General features: G+C 44.2%; 1 protein-coding gene across 13 annotated transcripts in view; it reads left to right on the top strand.

Annotated features, from left to right (window-relative positions):
- TMEM108 (transmembrane protein 108) overlaps nt 1-23,920 on the top strand; it is a 352,039-nt gene that overhangs the window by 19,421 nt on the left and 308,698 nt on the right. The window contains exons 3-6 of one of the 13 annotated variants that reach the window (XR_016232962.1): nt 9,287-9,436; nt 15,772-15,880; nt 18,580-18,706; nt 18,828-19,078. The exons of 6 other annotated variants lie outside the window; for them this stretch is intronic. The gene's annotated coding sequence lies outside the window, so the exon portion shown is untranslated. Of the gene's footprint in view, nt 1-627; nt 1,191-9,286; nt 9,437-12,826; nt 13,080-15,771; nt 15,881-18,579; nt 18,707-18,827; nt 19,079-23,920 lie in introns of those variants that run through there. 6 more of the 13 variants (XR_016232964.1, XR_016232963.1, XR_016232968.1 and 3 more) reach the window with 6 other exon arrangements.

The raw sequence follows: 23,920 nt of genomic DNA on the forward strand, positions 1-23,920 counted from the left end.
TTTTTTTTTTTTTTTTGAAAGGCAGAGTTAGAGAGACAGAGAAAGGTCTTCCTTCCATTGATTCACCCCCCAAATGGCCGCTACGGCTGGCGCGCCGCACTGATCCAAAGCCAAGAGCCAGGTGCTTTCTCTTGGTCTCCCATGCGGGTGCAGAGCCCAAGCACTTGGGCCTTCTTCACTGCACTCCTGGGCCACAGCAGAGAGCTGGACTGGAAGAGGAGCAACCGGGACAGAATCCGGCGCCCCAACCGGGACTAGAACCCGGGTGCTGGTGCCGCAGGAGGAGGATTAGCCTAGTGAGCCACGGTGCCGGCCGAGCTGACATCTTGATACTAGCAAATCTCCCTGGGTGTAGAATATCTCATTATTTAGTTATTCTTTGATTTTTTTTTTTCTTCAGAGCATTGTAGTTCTCCTCAAATAGACTTTGTACATATTTTATTAGATTTATCTTTTAGTATTTGGTATTTTGGGGTGCTGATATGAATGGTATTGCATGTTTCATTTCACATTTACTTGTTCATTGCTGGTATATAGGAAAGCAATTGATTTTTCAATTAAAATTTAAAGGGGAAATTTTCATATTATAGTTTCTTTTTTTAAAGATTTTATTTATTTATTTGAAAGGCAGAGTTACGGAGAAGCAGAGAGAGAAAAGTCTTCCATCCGCTGGTTTACTCTCCAGATGGCCGTGACGGCCAGAGCTGCACTGACCCGAAGCCAGGAACCAGGAGCTTCTTCTGGGTCTCCCACATGGATGAAGGGGCCCAAGGACTTGGGCCATCATCTACTGCTTTCCCAGGCCATAGCAGAATGCTGGATCGGAAGTGCAGCGGCCCATATGAGATTCTGGCACTGCAGGTGGTGGCTTTACCTGCTACACCACACAGCGCTAGCCCTTGTATATACAGTTTTAACAGCATAATGATACTTCCACCCAACCCTCCCTACCTCTGCCTTCCTTTTTGATTTTAATTCTTACAATGATATGCTTTCAACTTACTTTATAATCAGCTTAACCCTCCACTGAATGAAGAATTTGACAGGTAGTAATTAGAAAAACTGTTGTTCTTCAAGCATATAGACAAGAGCTATAAACAATAATCAAATCTCAAAATGTCAATTTTGCTCATATCCATTACATTTTTTTGGTACTCTATTGTATCTGAGTTACTACAAATCAGGGAAAACATAAACATGATATTTGTCTTTTGAGGACTGGCTTATTTCACTAAGCATGATCATCTCTAGTTGCATACATTTTACTGCAAAAAACAGGATTTCATTCTTTTTTATGGCTGAGTAGTAGTCCATCGTGTCTCTGTTTCACAGTTTCTTTAACCTTTCTTCAGTTGATGGACATCTGGGTTGATTCCATATCTTAGCTCTTATGAGTTGAGCTGAAATAGACATGGGTACAGATAACTCTATCCTGTGCTGATTTCATTTCCCTCTGGTAAATTCCCAGGCGTGGGATGGCTGGGTTGTACGGTAGGTCTGTTTTCAGATTTCTGAGGTACCTCCATCCTCTCTTCCATAATGCTTGCACTGCTCTCCTCTCCCACCATCAGCGTGTTAAGGTACATTTTCTCACGCATCCTCATTATCATTTGTCTTTTTTTGATTTTTAGATGGTACCGTTATAACTGGGGTAAGGTGAAACCTCATTGTGGTTTTTTTGTTATCCACAGGTAAACCAGCTTTAATAGATATTATTTTGTATTTATATAGCGCCTTCTTCGAGAACCTTAAATGCTTTACAGATCATCTCTAGTGAATCCCCACGACAGCCCTGTGAGGTAGGTTTTGCTCCTGCTTGACAGCACAGGGAAACTGAAGCAGTGAGAGGTCATACAGTTCACTGCACTGAAGAGCCAGGGCCCGAGAATTTTAGCCTCCCTAGCTCCTAGCCAGATACCTCATGAGAGAGTCTTGAATGAAAGGTATCTTTAAAGAAAGAAGACAAAGTAGTATGTTATGTAAAATGAGGTATTTTCTACTGCCATCAATGAAAGAAGAAAACCCTGTGCCGAGGGTCAGAGGCCCCAGGACCCATAGGGGACACTTCCAGCTGGCCTTCCCCATGGCCCCACGGCCTCCTGGCTCCGTTGTAAGCCATCTTCTCCAGGGCAGGTTCCCCAGACAGAAGCCACGTGACTTAGAAGTGGGACTTCATTTAGAATATTTACTTTTAGTTATGGTAATTCATAGAAATTCTTATTCTTATGTACAAAATATGGGACAGTCATCCCAATGAACACATACATAGGTACAGAGTAACCAGCCACCAGTTACAGCTTAGACCTGCCCTTGCTCTGGGCACAGTCAGCCACCAGACCACCTCCCAGTGCCAGCTGTGTGGGTCTCCTTCCTGCCTTCCTACACCTGTACTGGTTTTCCTAACCCTAACCCTACACTTTTAGAAGTACACTGAATTTCTGATGAGCTTCAAAACATTTGCTTAGACCCAGCTGCACTAAGAGTAAAAGTTAATCCAAACCATCACCCCGTAGCCCCTCTCCTGACAACTCAGACTACAAACGTGGTCTAGATGTGAACAAAGTGTGTCAGCTCTCATGGAACCCAGCACCAGGGCGAGAACTTGCAAAAATGTAAAAACAGCGCAGCATGGCATGTCAATGTTGTTCCTTGTGCAAATGACCTCAGCTGTCTTTCTCACGCATGCTGTGGCCCATTCCGCTTCACTCCACCCTTCTCTCTCCACTCATTGTGGTTTTTAGGTGCGTTTCCCTTATAGCTAGTGATCCTGAACATCTTTTCATGTGTCTGTTGGCCATTTGTATTCATGCTTTGAAAAATGCCTGTTCATATACTTAGTCCATTTCTTAACTGGATTGCTTGTTTTGTTGTTGAGTTTCATGAGCTCCTTATATACCGTGAACATTAATCCTTTAATAGGTGTATAATTTGCAGATATTTCCTCCCATTCTGTCAGTTGCCTCTTTATTTTGTTTAGTGTTTCCTTTCCTGTGCAGAAACTGCTTAGCTTGGTATAACCCCTACTTGTCTCTTTTTACCTTAATTGCCTGTGATTCTGGGGTCTTATCCAGGAAGTCTCTGTCTTTGTCAGTGTCTTGCAATGATTCCTCCAGTAATTTGATGGTTTCAGATCTTAGGTTTAGATTCCTGATCCACCGTGAGTTGATTTTTGTATTGGTTGTAAGGCATGGGTCTTATTTCACACTTCTGAGTGTTAGAGATCCAATTTGCCCAGCACGGTTTGTTGAAGAGACTGTTCTTTTTCCAGGGAGTGATTTTGGCTCATTTGTGAAAGGTTAGTTGTTTGTATGTGCATGGGTTGATTTCTGCATTTTCTATTCTGTTTCATTGGTCCACATGTCTATTCTTCTGCCAGTACCAGTTTTTTTTTTCTTTTTTTTTCTTTTTTTTTTTTTTTAATAACTTCCCTCTAACATGCCTTGAAATCTGGTATTGTGGTGCCTCCAGTTTTATTTTAATGCTTTAGCTATTAAGAGTATTTTGTGATTCCATATGAATTTTAGGGTCATTTATTCCAGATCTGAGAATATCTTTATTTTCTTTGGGATCTCATTCAATCTATAAATTGTTTTGGCTATTTTGATGATATTAGTTCTTCCAATCTGTGATTAGGGGAGATTTTTTCATTTTTTGTGTCTATTTCTTTCCTTAATGTTTTTTAGTTTTCAGTGTAGAGGTCTTTCACATACTTGGTTAAATTTTCCGAAGGTATTTACATTTTTATAGCGATTGTGAATGGGATCATCTTTGAAGTCCTTTCATGGACTTTTTTTGTGTACAAGGCTATTTATTTATTTATTCATTTGTGAGACAGAGTTACAGACAGAGTTGGAGAGACACAGAGATCTTCCATCCACTGGTTCATTCTCCAAATGGCCACAGCTGCCAGATCTGGGCTGATCTGAAGCCAGGAGCCAAGTGTGTCTTCTGGGTCTCCCACATGGGTGCTGGGACCCAAGCACTTAGGCCATCTTCCACTGCTTTCCCAGGCTGTTAGTAGGGAGTTGGATCAGAAGTGGAGCAGCCAGGACTTGAACTGGTGCCCACATAGGATGCTGGCGCCATAGGCGGAAGCTTAACCTACTACACTACAGCACTGGTCCACAAAGGCTATTGATTTTTCTGTGTATATTAGTCTTGTATCCTGCAATTTTATTATAATATCTTATTAGTTACAAGAGTTTTTATGACAGTTTTTTCAGATTATTTTATTTTTTACTTTCTGATCTGTGTACCTTTTCTTTCCTTGCAATGGCTAGGACCTCTGGTACAACATTGAAGAGCAGTGGTGAGGGAACATTCTTGCGCTGTTCTTGATCTTAGTGGAAAAGCTTCTAGTTTCTCACTGTTAAGTGTGATGTTAGCTGTATGTTTTCTGTGTGCCTTCTTCAGTTTGCCTTTCTTACCCACTTTTGTTGTCTTGAATGTTGAATATCCTGATTTTCACAAAAGAGATGCTATGAGCATATTGGTAGAATGATTCCTTGTTATGTTGAACTTTCCTGTTCACTATGGGATGTTGGGAGCCAATATTATCTTACTGGGACCAGAAAAGTCAGGTTCTGCTACTTTTTTTTTTTAAGGCTTATTTATTTATTTGAAAGAGTTACTGAAAGAGGTGCCAATTGGCCATGAGGGCCAGAACTGCGCCGATCCGAAGCCAGAAGCCAGGAGCATCTTCTGGGTCTCTCACGTGGATGCAGGGACTCAAGCACTTGGGCCATCTTCTGCTTTCCCAGGCCACAACAGAGAGCTGGATAGGAAGAGGAGCAGCCGGGTCTCGAACCAGCTCCCATATGGGAATGCCGGCACTTCAGGCCAGGGCGTTAACCCCGCTGCACCACAGCACTGGCCCCAGGTTCTGCTACTTTAAGACTTGTACTCAGTGGCTTGCTGTCACTCTAGAAGTTACAGGGTCTATCTGCCACAGAGAGTAGAGAGATTACTAAGATTGTCAAGATTCCTGATCCACTGTGGCTAATATTTCTACATCTGCTTGAAAGTAGATTGTGGTCTACTTGTAGCAGTAATCTGAGAGAAAATAATGCAACAAGATTTGTTTAAACTTGATTCAAAGGAAGTAGGCTTTGCCAACTTTTCTTTCTTTATGTTTGTAAATATTGGCAAAGTAGCCCCTAAATTTACAAACATAGAGAAAGAAAAGTTGGATAACTAGATTGTTTAGTTACAAAGCACTTTTAGGTGTATTTATTTATTTATTTATTTATTTTAAAGTGTAAGTTACACAGAGAGAAGGAGAAGCAGAGAGGGAGAGGGAGAGGGAGAGGGAGAGGGAGAGGGAGAGGGAGAGGGAGAGGGAGAGGGAGAGGGAGAGGGAGGGAGGGAGAGGGAGAGGGAGATCTTTCATCCACTGGTTCCCTCCTTAGTTGGCTGCAATGGCCAGAGCTACACTGATCTGAAGCCAGGAGCCAAGAGTTTCTTCCATGTCTCCCACGTGGGTGCAGGGGCCCAACGGCTTGGGCCATCTTCTACTGCTATCCCAGGTCTCTGCAGAGAGCTGGATCAGAAGTGGAACAGCTGGGACACGAACTGGCACCCTTATGGGATGCCGGCACTGCAGGCGGCGGCTTTACCTACCCACTATGCCACAGCACCGGCACCCAGACATGTTTTTTAAAAAGTTTTTTTTTTTTTTTTTTTTGATTATTTATTTGAAAGGCAGAGTTAGAGGAAGGAGAGACAGAGGTCTTCCATCTGCTGACACACTCCCCAAATGGCCACAATGGCCAGGGCTGAGTCAGGCCAAAGCCAGGAGCTAGTAGCTCCCTCTTGGTTTCCTGTGTGGGTACAGAGGCCCAAGCACTTGGGCCATCCCCTGCTGCTTTCCCAAGCGCATTAGGAAGGAGCTGGTTTGGAAGCCAAGCAGATGGGACTCAAACTGGTGCCCATATGGGGATACTGGTGTCACAGATGGCTGCTTTACCTGCTAATCCACAGTGCCAGCCACACAGACATCTTGAGTTGAGTGTATGTAAACTATTTTGATTGCAAGAGTGGAAACTCAAGGTATATTATAAAATTGAAGGTTTAAGTAAGAGTGAACAAGAAAACAAAGGAAACAGAATGTCAGTCATGTGGTAGGTCTGTGAAGAACTCCAGAGGCCTTTTAGGATGAGAGTAGTCTGGCCAGACCCTTCGGATGCAGGGCGTGCCCTGCGAGCGGGAAGACTTCCTGCGCTGTTGCAGCTGCAGGGGTGTCCTGTGGTGACAGTGCTTGGTCAGTGCAGGTTTAATTCTCACCCCTCACATTGCTCAGCATTCCCATTTTGGCTTCTACCCTTGGATCTGTGTGTTCTTGCTTCTCCTTGTTGTGTCTACTGGTGATCTGTGTATAGACCACACTCCAAAAGAAGAGAAAAGGCATGATTGGCTCTGTAGTAACCATCATCCTTGCTGATCGGAGCTCTTCAACCAGGTAGCCTTAGAGGTGCTGGTGCTCTCTCCTTTTCTACACGCTGTGACCTAGGGCTGCTTGTTTCAAAGAGGGCTGTGGTCTTGTCAGTTTCCCTAGAGGGAGAGATTGTGAGTGGATCGATGGAACACAGGACCTTGCTGTAGTCCAAGGACCCTGAATTCTTAACCTCTGAAATCCATATAAACAGCATTTTTGGGTTATGTGTATGATAAAAAATTGGAAGATTATTCATAAAGTCTGCATATTTTGTACCAATTGTCAAAAAGTAGGAGTCTGTTCTTTTATTGAAGTTTGGCTGTATCCGAGTGCAGAAGGGTAGGAAATTGCTGGGTTAGATGATTTGGAGTAGAAAGCTGTGTTTTCCACACAGATAATCTTTTTTTTTTTTTTTTTTCATCTGTCAAATGTGATTCTTTCAGCCACCCCATGCATCCCAGGAATAATGGCTAGGTGACTGTCTGAATGTTGAAAGACATTTTGACATCTTTGACAAGTGGTGTTCAACAGCTGGGTTTGTAAGGTTTTGGTTCTGATAAAGGAAAATAACTTGGCTTACTACTTTAAATCTGTATAAATGTTGCTATTTTGGGGATTACTGCCTTACAAAATTGACTTAAAAATTTTTTATTGTGTATTTTGTTCACGTCCCATAAAACCCCCTATCTTGGAATGCTAGTCTCATTTTTACCAGTGACTTGAGTGTGACTTTACAAGGGAATGCATTCTGATATTTTGGAAGACTCCATCTTTATTTATGCTTTTATGACAGGGTAAGAATGATGGTCCCAGCTCCATTTGGACCTGCGCAGCTGTGAGTGGGGTGATCCTTGGCAGCACAGACAGCCCATCATTTCACTGAGTTCATGTACAGCTCTAACACTGCTCCTCCAGCAGCTGGATGAAGGTGGCACCACATACAGAGGATCAGTATTTTCTTAGAGGGGTGCAGTTTGTGTTAGGAGTTCAGCAGGGCTTTGTCAACTGCTGGTTGGGCTGGCTGTGGTTTGTTACTGAGGGTTGGGGAAGGTCAGCTTTGTCTCCTAGCTGTTGATTGCTGAGATGAATAGAGAGGAATCATTTACTCCAGTTTCTCTTCTGAGTCACAAGATCCCTGTTCTCTCTACTGAAGGTTTTTAAAACTGAGGAGGGAAAATGCAGAATTACATCCAGTTAATTTTAACATATATTCATGTTACTTCTGAACAGGAAAATTGTATATAGTTAACCATATGTTGCTGGAAGATTAAGATCTTCCATTTTAAATTCAAGAACGCTAATCATACAGTGTAAACTAAAGATAAAGTAACTCAAATTTGAGCATATGTAGATTTTTTTATTACAAAAGTCAAAATTCTCGTAGAATCAGGAATTAGTGTGTGTCCCGTCAGTGAAGATCCTATAGCAGTGGTGAAAACATCTGTTCTGTCCAGGGTGAGATTCTGAGAGCTCAGATCTCTGCAACCGTGAAGCCTGTCTTGACACTGGCTACTCTCTGTGAGGAAGCTGGGGGATACGTAGGCCTGGAGTGGTGGAGGTAGAACAGGGGCTCTGGGTGCAGTCGTGAGGGCCTGGGCCTGAAGCCCTGGGTGGAGTGAGTCCTGTCCTTCCTGTGAGTCACAGGATGGCGCCTTCCTTCTCGGTCCTTTCCTTCAAGCCCGCCATTGCACCTGGCCTTCATCTTTCCAGGAAGGGGAGCCGTGACTTATATAATGCCCTCCATTGTGTTCCATCCGTAGCAGCACACCTGCTTGGAGGGCTCACCCTGGATAAGGAAAAAGGCAGATGGGGAAGTGTTTCTAACTACCTATCAAAATCTGTCCCCCTTTCCACTGAAAAGAATATAACAGATTAGTTTTGAACATTTTAGTTGTTGGCATTTGTACAATGTTTGCCAAGCTTTAAATGATATGTTATTTAGAAACCTTTGGCTTAGAAAACATTGTTTTTTCTTGGTGATACCAACACTGCATATTAGTCCAGTTACTTTAAGTTTTTGTTCTTTCTGGTGTTTTGCACATGGCCTCTCGTCTTTTCCGTCCACTAATCCTGTTACTTTGTGTAGGCCCACTAGTCTCGGCCTTCTTACGTCTTATTTTCAGAATTATGGGGCTCCCAGCTGACTGCAGGACAAGGTGCCATTGAGTGTGAAAGGCAGGCGGGCTGCATAGGTTGGCTCCATCTTTCCTTTCTGAATTTCGTTTTATCCTTTCTATTAACAAACTTCTCCTTTACCCGCACTGGTCCTTGGTCCCATTTGGTCTTCCCAGCATAGAATGCCCTTTTTCCTTTTTATTGACTATTTGTAGCATTGATTGACCTACAGATCAGCATATCCCTCTTGCTTCTGTCAGTTTGTAGAAATATGATTTTGGGCAAAATGGTTCATTTCTCTCAGGCTTAATTTTTCTTAGTTTTAGGCTACAAGTCCTAACACTTGCTTTATCAGATGTCTGTGTTCCCTCCTTGTGCATGTTTGGCATAGCCCTCTACATGTCTGCTTGCTGGTGAAGCTATTGAGCATTGGAATTTCAGAGCCTGTACGTTCCAGGTTGTTGACTGGCCATCCTCTGCCTGCCATTTTCATGACTTCTCTAACCACACCTTTCTTTGATAAGACCCAAGTACCCTAACTCTACTAGTGAGTACCCAGAGATATTTTCCTGCCTCTATTTGTGAATGTGAAAAATATGCTCATGTAATGTGTATTGAAATTATGTTCTTGTAAAAATTAAAAAAGAAATGAAGGAGGAAGATTGAGGGAGGCAGGGAAGTATGATTATCTTTTCAGACTTGTACCTATGAAACACATGAAATCTTGTCTCTTTATAGTAATAAAAATGAAAAATAGAGTTAAAGAAAATCATGTTCATGGACCTTCGTGGTGTCCTGGTGAATCTGCACACATCGGAAGTTAACAGCAATTCCATGGGCACTCTGCTACCGATTCATTTTCTCAGCTTTGTTTTCCTGTCATATAAGGTAAGATTTATCATGAGGACGAAATGCTATAATCATACTTGTCATCGCAAGGAAATACCTCTTTAAAACAAAGTTTTCCGGCTGGCGCCGTGGCTCACTAGGCTAATCCTCCACCTTGCGGTGCTGGCACACCGGGTTCTAGTCCCGGTCGGGGCACCGGATTCTGTCCCGATTGCTTCTCTTACAGGCCAGCTCTCTGCTGTGGCCAGGGAGTGCAGTGGAGGATGGCCCAAGTGCTTGGGCTCTGCACCCCATGGGAGACCAGGATAAGTACCTGGCTCCTGCCATCAGATCAGCGCGGTGCGCCGGCCATTGAAGGGTGAACCAACGGCAAAGGAAGACCTTTCTCTCTGTCTGTCTCTCTCACTGTCCACTCTGCCTGTCAAAAATAAATAAATAAATAAATAAATAAAAATAAATAAAACAAAGTTTTCCAAGGAGTAGCCAAAAGGGCTTTAAAAATGTTGTTGATTTGAGAGCCAGAGAGAGCTCCCATTTGCTGGTTCACTTTCCCAAAGACTGTGAAGGCCCCAGCTAGGGCCAAAGCTAGGAGCCAGGAACCCAGGTCAGGTTTCTCATGTGGGTGGCAGGAACCTAGTTACTTGAGTTATCATTGCTGCCTCCCAAGGTGTGTATTAACAGGAACCTGGAGTCAGGAGTGGAGCTAGGACTTGAACCCAGGCAATCCCATGTGGAATATAGGCATCCTAACCAGGATCTTAACTAACCGGGGGACCACATCTGTCTCCTCTTCCCACCCCCAACAGGCTTTTTAGTCTAAATGTCCTTAACAAAATGCGACGTGACATGAGCAGGGTTACTTGGGCAAGCCATTGGAGTTTAGTTAAGGAGACTGTCCTGCATGGATTCTCCGTCACGTTGTCCTAGCAGAAGTGGACCTGCCAGTGTTGTCCAGCAATGGTGACCCTCCCCTGGCCGTTCTGCTCTCTGACTGTGGAGCTGAGAGCAGATCCGTGTTTCTGCTTCAAACATCGTCTGCAGCCTCTCGCTCAAGCATGTACTCCGTTTCTCAAAACTTACCTCTCCCGCTTCCTTCTCATTCTTCCCTTTACTCTGTTTTCTTTGTTCTCTTCTAACAAAATGAAGCTTTTAATTTTTATCTCCTTAACGTAAGAATAACTTAAGTGCTTGTAATTTTTCTGTTTTTTTTTTTTTTTTTTTAAAGATTATTTATTTGAAAGGCAGAATTAGAGAGAGAGACAGATGTGGGGAGCAATCCGGACTAGACTGAGTTACTGGAATTAAGACTTATTCTATGCATCTGCTCTCCCACAATATGGCGCTGGGAGAGAAGTAAACAGCTTCTGCACAGCTGCCTCCAGTTCAACCAATAAACTGTAGGACTTGCTCCTGATTGGAGGAGAGCAGCGTACTCGGCGTGTGGGCAGCCGAGTTGGGATTGGCAGAGGAGGACTATAAAGGAGGAGAGAGACGGCATGCACCGGGAACATCTAAGGGGAACATCTAGCTGAAGGAACACCTGTGCAGCCCCCCAGAGAGCCGGCCGGTGGTGTGCCGCTCCCCTGCGGAAGTGGGGAATGTGGCAGGGGGAACTGCCCTTCCACGGAGGTGGAAGGGATAGTAGCCAACCCGGGAAGAACCAGCAGCAAACCCGGGGAGGGCCGAGCAGACAGAAAGAACAGCGCAGGGTCCTGTGTCGTTCCTCCGCGAAGAGGGGGAGCGACATAATGGTGCCGTGACTCGGATGTGAAGCCTGGGCGGGGTTCAGTGTCGTTCCTCCACGAAGACGGGGAGCGACAGACAGAGAGAGAGAGAGAGAGAGAGAATGTTCCATCCACTGGTCCACTCCCAATATGCTTGCAATTGCTAGGGCTGGTCTGGTCTGAAGCCAGGAGCCAGGAGCTTCTTACAAGTCTCCCATGTGTGTACAGGGGCCCAAGCACTTGGGCCATCCTCTGCTGCTTTCCCAGTTACATTAACAGGGTGCTGGACTGGAAGTGGAGCAGCTGGGTCTTGAACCAGTGCCCATATGGGATGTAGGCATCACAGCTGCTGGCTTTACCTATCATGCCACAATACTGGCCCCTGGTTTGTTATCTTTATTTAGTAATATGTACTGATAATTTTGTATATATATGTGTGGTTCTCACTGAATTAACTTTGTCTCTCTTTTAAAGATTTGTTTATTTTGGAAGGCAGAGTTAGAGAGTGAGATAGAGACAGAGAGAGAGGTCTTCCATCCGCCAGTTCATTCCCCAAATGGCCACAAAGGCCAGGGCTGGGCCAAGCCGAAGCCAGGTCAGGAGCATCTTTGGGGACTCCCATGTGGGTGCAGGGGCTCAGGGAACTAGGCCACAGTCTGCTGCTCTCCAGGGCGTTAACAGGGAGCTAGATTGGCAGTGGAGCAGCTGGGACTTGGACTGGCCCCTGTATAGGATGCCAGCGATGCAGGTGGCAGCTTATCATGCCGTGTGACAGCACCAGCCTTGACCCTGGCTCTTTGTGCTTATCAGTTTATTAGAGTATAAGAGTATGGCTGTTCTGCCTTCTTTGGCTGTTGTTTATTGCTAATTAAGTATTTACTGGTTGTTTGATGTTGTGGTTTTTGTCTGTTTCTTGAGGAAATATGTAAAAGGCTATGGGACTATTGATGAAGTGAAAAGATTTATCACAATACATTTTCATTTTCCTCTTTGGATAAGAATTAAGGTAGATTTTTAATTTTGGGTCTTAATCGGAAAGATTTTTCAGTGTAACTGAAGGAAAAGATTTTACAGGTGGACAAGTGGGGCTTCACTACATGAACACTGAGGAGGAGTTGCCTGCATGCAGGTATTTGAGCATAGAACCAAGGGAGATGGACGCAGTACACTAATAGGCTAGAAGACCAGGTTCGCTAGTTCCTTGTTTCCCCTTCTGAAAGGGAGGCCTTGACTGCTGCCATGTATCCTTCATCACCATGAACTTTCAGAGATGAAGAGGCGTGAACAGCAGCCTCTGAGAAAGTGAGTGATCGATTTTCAACTTTTCAGAACTATGGGTTTTGAATTTTTTAAAATTTGAGCACCAAGAGAAGAAAAGTAAGTGGACGGAAAGATATATAGTAGCTCAGATGTGCTTGGGCCCCTCACCCATGTGGGAGACCCAGATGACACTCCTGGCTTCGGCCTGGTCTAGCCCTTGTTATAGCCATTTGGGGACTGAACAAGTGGATGGAAGATTGATATCTTCTCTCTCTCGTTTCTCCCTCTTTCGCTGTAACTCTGACTTTCAAATAAATATATAAATCCTTTTTTAAAAAAAAGTCTGGGGCCGGTGCTGTGGCATAGCTGGTAATGCTGCCACCTGTAGTGCCGGCATCCCTTATGGGCACTGGTTTGAGTCCCGGCTGTTCCTCTTCTGATCCAGCTCTCTGCTATGGCCTGGGAAAGCAGTGGAAGATGGCCCAAGTCCTTGGACTCCTGCACCCACATGGGAGACCCAGAAGAAGCACCTGGCTCCTGGCTTCGGATTGGTGCAGCCCTGGCCATTGTGGCCATCTGGGGAGTGAACCAGGGAATGGAAGACTTTCTCTCTCGCCTCTCTCTCTGCCTCTGCCTCTCTATAACTCTGCCTTTCAAATTTATTTATTTAAATAAATCCTTAAAAAAAATAAAAAAAAGTCTGCCTACTTTGCTGAGTTGCACAATGTTCAATATCTCATTCTACCTTCATTTTAAAGTGTCACCCCCATCTCTTGCCATTTTCTGCTTTGTTGACCTGTCAGAGCATTTCTCCTGCTCCTGAAAGCTCCCCCCATTCTCTCAGAATTTAGTAAACAGCTGGTGTTGGTCACCTGAGAAGGACTGGCAGCGCTGCTAAGGGTTTCCTCCCAAGAAAACTGGAGATCTTGTCTCTTGCTCCTCTTCTGGTCTTGGGCTAAGTAGGATGTGCTTGTCTTGGGTTCCCCTCCTGTTTCTTGTTTGGCTCTGAGGCAGGCTGCTGAATTAGTTCTTTGGCTGCTAGGTTGTGCCTAGATACTAAGTTGTACTACTAAGGGGTGGGACGCTTACAAAGAGGAGACCAAGAGGGGCCAAGGGCAAAGGCCAGTCTCAAGAGTTCTACTCCAGGCCTCAAAGGTTGCCTAGCTTTAGCATCTTGGCTGGGGAACTCTGTTATTTGTTGGGGTGGTTTTCCCTCAGTTACATAATTGAAGTCCACAGTTAGGCAGTGAGACTTCTGTAGGCATGGCTCAGGCCACATGCTTCTTTTATGTTCTCTGTTGCCAGCACTGTGGGAGGGACATAGAGAAGTTCCCAGATACTATTACTTTGCCCTAGTTGTTTAATGCATTTTACCACCAGCACACCACCTCCCCCGACTCCCACCCCCTGCTAGATGTGTTTCTTTCAGGGGCAAGGACAACACCCAGTCCTCATGTGCCTTTGGATGCCTCTTTTTCTCTCTGTACACCAAGCATAAAGCCCTATTGAAAGTAGGTGATCCACGACCGTTTTAATTAGATCCAAGCATTTATAGAATTCAAGAGGGAAAAATGCTCTTACTACATTAGCATCTAAACTCACCCTAGAGGTATTCTGGTGTGCCACCTCATTTTTTGATTGTTAATTTAGTTCCATCCTCCATATGTAAAGGAGGATGGGGATCTGAGGTGAAGAAAGGCAGGGAACTTAGCATCCAACGGCGAGGGTAGACTTTGGGAAAATGATTAAGACTCTGGTGAGAACTTTAAGTACTAAGAGCCACAGAAGTTGGTGATCGTGAGCTGCCTGAGGAAAGTTCATGAGGATGTGTGTAGGCCCCTGCTCCGGGGCCAGCTCATGTGTATCCCAGCAGAGCCTGTAACCCAGGTTTCTACCCTGCCCTGGCATCATTCCTTTGAGTTTCAGGGGAATGCTGTGAAAACACAGCAAAGTGCTGGAGTACTTTGGTCTTCTTAAATCTCCTGAGGGCACATTATGTTAACTATCCCATGAGTAACTTACATTTTAAAAAATATGCATTTATTTATGTAAAGAGAACTGGTTTCATGTATTTCATTTATATAGTTTTAAGAACATAATGGTAACTTCCCACCCTCCCTCCTCCTTCCTTCCTTATTTTTAAGTTTTGTGATAACATACTTTCAGTTTACTTTATAATCACGAGCGTAATCCTCCTTTAAATACAGAATTCCACAAATACAAAGACGACTGTTTTGATAATTGTTATGAATTGTTTGAGCCGCTTCTCCCAACCAGTTCACAGGTTGAAATCCTAACCCCCAATGAGATGGCATTGGGAAGTGGGGCCTTGGGGAGGTGATTTGGTGACGGGGTGGTGCCCCCGTGGATGGCATTAGAGCTGTTGTAATCAGAGGCCAGAGAGCTGGCTCACGGTCTTTTTACCACGTGAAGTTAGAGTGAGCAGGCAGCTGTCTGCACCTGGAAGAGGACCCTCACCAGAACCCAGTCATGCTGCCACTCTGATCTTGGACTTCAGCCTCTAGAACTGTGAGAAATAAAATTCTGTTGTTTGTCAGCCATCCCGTCTGTGGTACTTTGTAATAGCAGCCTGGACGGACTCAGACAAAACCTCTTACTGCTTACATTTTGATAATGAAAAGCCATCTACAATTGTCCCTTAGTGTCTTTGGGAGATTGGTTCTACCGACCCCACTTGCCGTCTGTGTATACGCAAACTCAAAGATGCTCAGATCCCCTATATAAAATGACATTGTATTTGCAAATAATCTTTGTGTGTCCTTCTGCTTTTGTTTTAAAGATTTATTTATTTATTTGAAAGAGGAGAGGGAGAGAGGGAAAGAGGGAGAGAGAGAGATCTTCCATCTGCTGGTTCACTCCCCAGATGGCTATCATAGCCATGGCTGAGGCCAGGAGCCAGGAAGTTCATCTGGGTCTCCATGTGAGTGACCCAAGCACTTGGGCCAGCTGCTACTGCTTTTCCCAGGACATTAGTGGGGAGCTGGGTAGGAAGTGGAGCAGCTTGGACACGAACTGGCACCAATATGGGATGTTGGCATCACAGGCTGTGGCTTTACCAGCTATACCACCACTCACGTGGGAGACCTGGATTGAGTCCCCTGCTCCTGGCTTCGGCCCTGCCCGATTTTGCCCCTGCTGCAGGCATCTGGGGAGAAAACCATGGGGTGGGAGCTCACTCTGTCAGTTTCTGCCTCTCAAAGAAAAAAAAAAAAAAAAACTCGGAAAAAAAAAGTTTAAACATGCCTACTGATTGAGTGGTTGCAGCATAATCTAGATAAAGCACAGCATTAAATGAGGGGGGAGAACTGGACACTGGTTTTATAGAGGTTTAGTGAAGCTCAACTGTACTGATGTATACTGTGTCCCCAGGTGATGTGAATGCAGAGGAGTGCCCTTGTTCCCTAGGCATTCAGAATCCAGGGCGGTTCCAGGGCAGTGTGCTATCAAGTAGGTGTGTAGGCGGTGTGGTGTGCAATAGGTAAGTCCCTGCTAAGGGGAGGTTTTGGAGTGGCATGTATATTCAAATTTATCACTTTGAGTGTTTATCTGAATCTTACAGGAAAATCAATACTTCACACAAAAGGAACTATTTTGGCACAAATTGTGTACTTCTAGTACTACTTTGCTGAGTGTTGCTACCATTTTTGGCTCTTATTTTTAAAAGGAACTAGCAATTTCATTCACTGGCAGTTCATTAGGTGTTCTACAGATCCGCAGTTTAAATCTGTTGGCATGGACACTGAAGCCCCTGCATGGTGGCAGCACTGGAGGGAGAGTTAGAGAATGTATTTTCTATGAGAAAAGGTCACTTACTACCTCTGCAGATAACATGAGTGCTTAGTCATTTCTTAACTCAGTTTTTCTTTCTCTGTTGTGGATGTTTTCCCTTCCAGCATCATGATACTCTTTAAAAAATTTTGATGTGGTAGATGTGTATGGGGCCGGCACTTTGGCACAGCAGGTTAGTACCCTGGCCTGAAGCACCGGCATCCCATAAGGGCAGCAGTTCGAGACTCGGCTGCTGCACTTCCAATCCAGCTCTCTGCTGTGGCCTGGGAAAGCAGTGGAAGATGGCCCAAGTCCTTGGGCCCCTGCACCCGCGTGGAAACCCAAAAGAAGCTCTTGGCTCCTCCCACATGGGTGCAGGGGCCCGAGAACTTGATGACGACTGAGAAGACAGAATTGGAAGCCTTTGTGTGGATTGTGAATCCACCAGGAGTTGTAGCCACATGCATGATGGAGGTGACAGGGAGCCAGGAACCCAGGTCCTCCCAGAATGAGAGGAGTAGTGAATAGTTTGGTTTGCACCGCTCACAGCCCAGGTTTTTCGGAAGAGGAAAGGAGGGGCAGTGGTAAGAATGTGGTGAGGGACCGGCACTGTGGTTCAGTAGGTTAATCCTCTGCCTGTGGTGCTGGCATCCTATATCGGTGCTGGTTCTAGCCCTGGCTGCTCTTCCAACCCAGCTCTCTGCTGTGGCTTGGGAAAGCAGTAGAAGGTGGTCCAAGTCTTTGGGCCCCTGCACCCATGTGGGAGACCCAGAAGTCGTCCCTGGCTCCTGGCTCAGCTCCAACTGTTGCAGCCATTTGGGAAGTGAACCGGTAGAAGGAAGACCTTTCTCTCTGTTTCTCCCTCTTACTCTCTAACTCTACCTCTCAAGTAAATAAATAAAATCTTTAAAAAAAAAATATTAGAGTGTGGTGGAAGGCAGTGAGTGAAGTGCAGGGATTGGGGGGTAAAAGGAGCCTCTATGTAAGAGGGCTTGGGGCAAGGGTCATCCTTAGGGAAAAGTCAGGTGTAGAGTTAGATGGAGCGAGCCTGCCAAGAAGAGGACGGTCTAGGTGTTGGTGACCAGCCTGGAGGTTCCAGAGAGCACAGGAGGAGGCTTGCAGGCAGGACGGATTGATGAAGGTAGGGTCTGGGGAAGCAGTGGAAGAGTCCCCCGGGGAGTCTGAGCTTCTCACCGTATCTGCAGTTAAGGTGCCAAGAAGTGTGATGGATTTCTTCCCTGGTGTTCTCAAGGCTGTAGGCATAGAGCAAGGGGTGAGAGGAGGGCAGCACCCAGGGTTTTGGGTCTCACTGGACTCCTATTTGAGGAGTGGTCTCCTCTAGTTGACATAGGTCTCTAATAACTCCAGCTGGGAGAGGGGCTGTCTTTATTCCAAGCACTTAGGGCTCTTCTATATCCCTGTCCTGGAAGGGGAAGAGAGCAAGAGAGGGCCTGGGAGTCTCCTGCTTTGCTCAGCTGTGTGGGTCACCTCACATTTTAGCATGCACACCCCCTTGGACTGCCCCACGTTTCTGCTGGTTTCTGTGTGCCAATGAAGAGCGCTCCTACTTCTTGCTTCTTTCCTTCCCACTTACCTGTCTGTATTTGTTGTGTCTGGACAGATGAAAGCTGTAGTGTATTCCAGTCTGAGGGCAGAGCTTGTGTATTGTGTCTTAAAGGGCTCTACTCAGTTAGGATGTTGTTTTCAGAAAGGTCTAAAACCAAGGATCAGCACTACCGACCTAAGAAGCATTCAGTTCTATCTTCTGTCAGTCCAGATGGAATTCCGCAGTCAAAGCCCAAAGAAACGAAGTATGTGAAGTGACATTTAAGCAACCTGTGTTGAGGAAACTAATTTGGGTTTAACTATTTATGAGCAATGGTTTTAAAGTTGAGAATGAATTCCTTGGTAAGTCCTGGTTGTCTCCCCATGGACTGTGGCTACTGGTTTTTTTTAAGATTTATTTATTTATTTGAAAGTCACAGTTACACATAGAAAGAGGAGAGGCAGAGAGAGAGAGAGAGGTCTTCTGTCCGATGGTTCACTCCCCAGATGGCTGCAATGGCCGGAGCTGCACCGATCCGAAGCCAGAAGCCGGGAGCTTCTTCCAGGTCTCCCACGCGGATGCAGGGGCCCAAGGACTTGGGCCATCTTCTACTGCTTTCCCAGGCCATAGCGGAGAGCTGGATCAGAAGAGGAACAGCCGGGACTAGAACCGACGCCCATATGGGACGCCGGTGCGTTAACCCGCTGCGTCACAGGAGAGGGAGAGAGCCGGCCCCGTGGCTACTGTCTTTTACAATCTGTTGAGCCCTGATGCACGCTCATGTAAGTAAAGAGAGAACGATTGTCCAAAAGGGCTTGACTCCAATCCTGATTACTTTTTCTGGAATCCTGTTTCCTTCACAGAAACATCACACAAAAATAAATTCTGTGAAACATTTGAGTTTGATTAAAGATCTACTTTGTGTAAGGGGACTTCTCAGATGTGAATCATGATTTTCAAAACAAAGGGAAGGAACAAATGAGTATAAAGGTGAGTTAGAGGAAGAAACCTTTTTTCTTATTGAAAATTACAGTATGTTGTAGCCGTTTCAGAGATACATTAAATTGGGGAAGATAGAGCCAATAAATTATAATAAATTATGGTTTTACAGATAACCCTTCCTACAAAGAAGTCTGTCCTAGTGATCACTTACACAGTATGCAGAGTAAACACAACTGGAGTTTTTGTACTTAAGCTGCCTCCCTTTGTGACATCCTCAGTGATCATCATGAAGTCCCTGGGAAGGTATTGGAAGTCCTCTGAGTTTGCAAACTGAAGTCAAATTCTTATTAGGCTATAAACTTTTAATTAAAAAAAAAGTTTCAGAAGCAGAGACAGAGTTCCAATCTGCTGGTTTATTACAGAGAGGAGGGAGGGAGGGAGGGTGGGTGGTTGAGTTTCCATTTGCTGCTAAATGCCTGTAGTGGCCCCTGGCTGGGACCAAAGCCTGGAGCCAGGAACTTAATCCAGTCTTCCATGTGGGTGGCAAGAACCCAACTCCTTGAGCCATGACCTGCTGCCTCCCAGTGTGTGGATTATCAGGAGCTGGAATCAGGAATTGGAACTGGGAGTCCAGCCCAGGTACTGTGATACTCTGATGTGGAATGTGGGTATCCTAACCAGTGACTTAGCTGCTAGACCAAATGCCCACTGACCAGACCTGTCTTGCGTGACGACTTTGGGGAAATGATCCCATCCTTTGGGATGTCTTAGATGCCGAAGTTTTAATGAGGTGGTCCTTAAATATGGTTGTATTCAGTGTGTATTTGCTGAATGAATGAAGTTGTCACTGTATTTTTCAGTGCTGTGTATTCTTTTCTAATTCTGTGGAACCCATAAATATGGTTGTGTAGAAGGATACATACAGGTACAAACACGCTGATACGCAGAGGTACTTCCTTATGTGGAGAGACACCTTGACACCTGTGTAGCACTGTTTTCAGTTAACCAGAGTCTTGGATTTCCCAGCTATGACAGATAAGTAGGCTTACTGTAAATGATACTCTTATTTTGCTGGCTTTTCTTCTTTTGCCTTACAGAGGAAACAACCAAAATTGTCTTGGGAAATGATAAATTGTGGTGCTTAGGAACGGGAATATGATATTTTGTCTTCTGGTGTTTAATGCCTAGTCTCCCCACCCCTGACCTAGTATTGATGTATTTTTTAAAATTCTAGTTAATATAGAAGAAACCTCATTTGTTTCATGCTCTAGAAACAGGATCTTTCTAAAAAAAAAAAAAAATGAAAGGACCTCAATGTATGGTACACATTCCTTAATTAACAACATGTATGCTGTGTTTTAACTCATAATCTACCTCATTTTCAACAAATTGTTTTATTCATAACTGGGAAAATTCTTTTTAAATTAAAACATTTTATGTCCAAATGGCATTGATATTGTTATTTATATTTATGCATAGCATTCTAGGAAACAAATCTGATTTTAAAATGAAAATTGTAATGTGGGAATGGACTTATTTCTACATAGATAGCTATTTTCAAGGCTTAAAGTGGATAGGATACATCTGAACTTTTCAATGTATTTGTGTAGTTATTTATGTATACACTGATAAATATTAAATAATAAATAATAAAGACTGTTTTGGAGTTTCTTCTGTAATGAGTAAATATATTCTGTGATTTACACGTAAAGATTGAAAAAGCTGTAATACTATGTGGAGCTACTCTTTGCTTCATTAGTGTAATTTCAGTGAGTTTTTACCGTGATTAAAATTCTTTATGTGTACATATATTCCATGTATGTTACTGTATCTGCTAGCCTTACCTTACTGTATTTGCTAGCCCAAAATTACGTTCCTCAGTAGATTCCCATTGATTTATTTCGATCATTATTGTCTGTGAAGTACTTTCCTGGAGCTTGAAATTTAACTGGTGTTCTGATGGGATAACCACCAAGTTTATGCCCATTGCCATCTGCTACAAAGTCCCTTTGGAGTTTTGTGTGCGTGGTTATGAGATGATCTCTCCAAACTGCTTTTTTATTTCTGCATTATGATTTCTAATGTGTATTTTATAACACTTGTTCTAGAAGGGCTTAGGTTGGTTTACAAAAATGGATAAAATATAACAACTTAAGAGTAAAGGAAAGAAAAAAGTAGGATAATAAAAATAGATCTGGAATGAGGTTTCAAAAATTGCAGGCTATTGAGACTGACATTTTCAGTTAAAGAGCATCCATTTTGAGTGTGTCTCTACTCTGTTACAAAATATCATTACTATAAGAACAAATCATTCCCTTACCTTTTTATAATATGATCATCAGTATTTTTTTTTTTTTAATTTATTTGAAAGGCAGAGTTACAGAAGTGAGAGGTTGTCTATTCTGTGGTTCACTCCCCAAAAGACCATAGCAGCTTAAGACTGGGCCAGGCCAGAACCGGGAGCTCCACTGGGGTCTTCCACGTGGGGGCAGGAGCCCAAGGACTTGGGCCATCCTCTGCTGTTTTCCCAGGCTCAGGGAGCTGGATGGGAATTGGAGCAGCTGTGCCTTGAATCAGCACCCCTATGGGATGCTGGTGTTGCAGGTGGCAGTTAAACCCATAACATCACAACCCCGGCCCCGGCAGTAATTCTTTACTGTTAAGTATTAGCATCTACTAGGCCGGTGCCGTGGCTCACTAGGCTAATCCTCCGCCTTGTGGCCCTGGCACACCGGGTTCTAGTCCTGGTTGGGGCGCCGGATTCTGTCCCGGTTGCCCCTCTTTCAGGCCAGCTCTCTGCTGTGGCCAGGGAGTGCAGTGGAGGATGGCCCAAGTGCTTGGGCCCTGCACCCCATGGGAGACTAGGATAAATACCTGGCTCCTGCCATCGGATCAGCGCGGTTTGCCAGCCACAGCGGCCATTGGAGGGTGAACCAACAGCAAAAGGAAGACCTTTCTCTCTGTCTCTCTCTCTAACTGTCCACTCTGCCTGTCAAAAAAAAAAAAAAAAAAAAAAAAAAAAAACAAAAAAACAACGCATCTACTTACATACCCTTAAGCAAAAATTAAGCTAATACACACATTTTCCTGTGATCTTTGCTTTTTCTGCTCAGCATTGTTTGAGATTTATTCATGTTGTTTTTCATTCATGCTCACTTTGTGAATATGTAGCATTTATCCATTCTCTTATGAACAGCTAACGCACTATCAATATTCTTGTTCATGACTCCTGATACATGCCTTCCCTGTGTGTTACATAGGTACACATTTGAGACTTTTCTAGGCACTGGGACTGTCAAATTGTTGTGTGCCAAGGAGACTGACTGCATGTTTAACTTTACTTGATAATGCCAAATTGTTTTCAAAGTGGTTGGTTATACCACTTTATGCTCCTACTGGTATAGTGGGCTCTTAGCTCTGTTTCTTCATACTACTTGGTGTTGCCTAATGTTTTAATGTTTATCCATTTGTTGATTGGTATTTTTTTCAAAGAATTATTTTATTTATTTGAAAGAGTTACAGAAAGAGGTAGAGCCAGAGAGAGAGAGGTCTTCCATTCAACGTGTTCACTCCCCTAATGGCTGCAACTGCCAGAGCTGGGCCAATCTGAAGCCAGGAGCTTCCTTCAGGTCTCCCACACAGTGCAGGAACCCAAGGACTTGGGCCATCTTCTACTGCTTTCCCAACCATAGCAGAGAGCTGGATTGGTAGAGGAGCAGACAGGTTGTGAACCAGCGCCCATATGGGATGCCGACGCTGCAGGCAGGGGCTTTAACCCGCTGCGCCACAACACTGGCCCCGGTATATTGTTATAAAGGTGTTGTAGGCAAGAAGCTCTGGCACTGGAAATTAATTTCCTGTTCATCTCATCCACTAGGACTTTCTTGCCAGCTTCTCTCTTGTCCCTGAAGTTTCCCTTCATGCTCTTCATCCAAAACTTGACTGTGTTGCACCTGCTTTAGCTCTCTGAATTATTAATGTTTGTATGCCATCACAAGCTTAGATTTAGAATTTAGAGCACATTCTTCAGCTACAGTTTTATCGATTAATTAACTCAGCATATAAGTCAATGCCATTTTTCACATAAATAGGACAAGCAATGCTAACATTCAAATGGGACCACAAAAAAATCCCAAATAGCCAGAGCAATCTTGAGTAATAAGAACATAGCTGGAGGTATCACATGGCCAATCTTCAAAATATATAGAACTACAAATGTGTAGTAATCGAAATAGCCTAATAATGGCATAAAAATAGAAACATCAATCAGAGGAAGAGACTGGAGCCAGAAATGAACTCAAATTTATGGTGAATTTATTTTTGAAAAAGATACCAAGAGCGCACTCTAGAAAAAGGGCATTTGTTCAGTAAAGGTTGTTGGATATCCACATGAAATTGGACCATTACCTCACACCATTTAAAAAAATATCCACTAGCTACTGCGCTCTGCATTAGAGTACCTTGGTTTGAGTCCTCACTCTGGCTCCCGGTTCCACTTCATGCGAGTGCAGGCTGAGAGAGGCCGTGATGATGGCTCAGGTGGCTGGGTCTCTGCCAGCTGTGTAAAAGACCTAGATTGTCTCCAGCTGCTGGCTTTGCAGTGGTTCAGCGCTGGCCATTGCCAAGCATTTGAGGAGGGAACCAGTGGATGGGAGCTCACTCTCTTTTTCTGTTTGCCTCTCGAATAAATAAATACAAATTTAAAAAGTATCAACCCAAAATGGAGTGCAGACTTAAATGAAAGACTTGAAAGTATAAAAATACTGGGGCCAGCACTGTGGCATGGTGGGTAAAGCCGCCGTCTACAATGCTGGCATCCCATATCCACACTGGTTTGAGTCCCGGCTGCTCCACTTCCAGTCCAGCTCTCTGCTATGGCCTGGGAAAGCAGTAGAAGATGGCCCAAGTCCTTGGGCCCCTGCATCCATGTGGGAGATCCGGAAGAAGCTCCTGGCTCCTGGCTTCAGATCGGCACAGCCATTGCTGCCAACTGGGGAGTGAACTAGTAGTTGGAAGCCCTCTCTCTCTCTCTGCGAAACTGTGACTTTCAAATACATAAATAAATCTTTAAAAAAAAATAAAAATACTAGAAGAAAGCAGAATGTGGAAAAACTATATAAGGTTGGTCTGGGAAGTAATTTATTTTTCTTACAAGAAACCTTTTATTTAAGAAATACAAACTTCATGCATTTCATAAATACAACTTTAGGTACATAGTTATTCTTCCCATTATACCCACTCTCTCACCATTCTTCCTCCTCC

Source organism: Oryctolagus cuniculus, chromosome 4, assembly GCF_051225735.1.
Source record: "Oryctolagus cuniculus isolate XC-2025 breed Fujian yellow rabbit chromosome 4, ASM5122573v1, whole genome shotgun sequence".
Lineage (NCBI taxonomy): Eukaryota > Metazoa > Chordata > Mammalia > Lagomorpha > Leporidae > Oryctolagus > Oryctolagus cuniculus.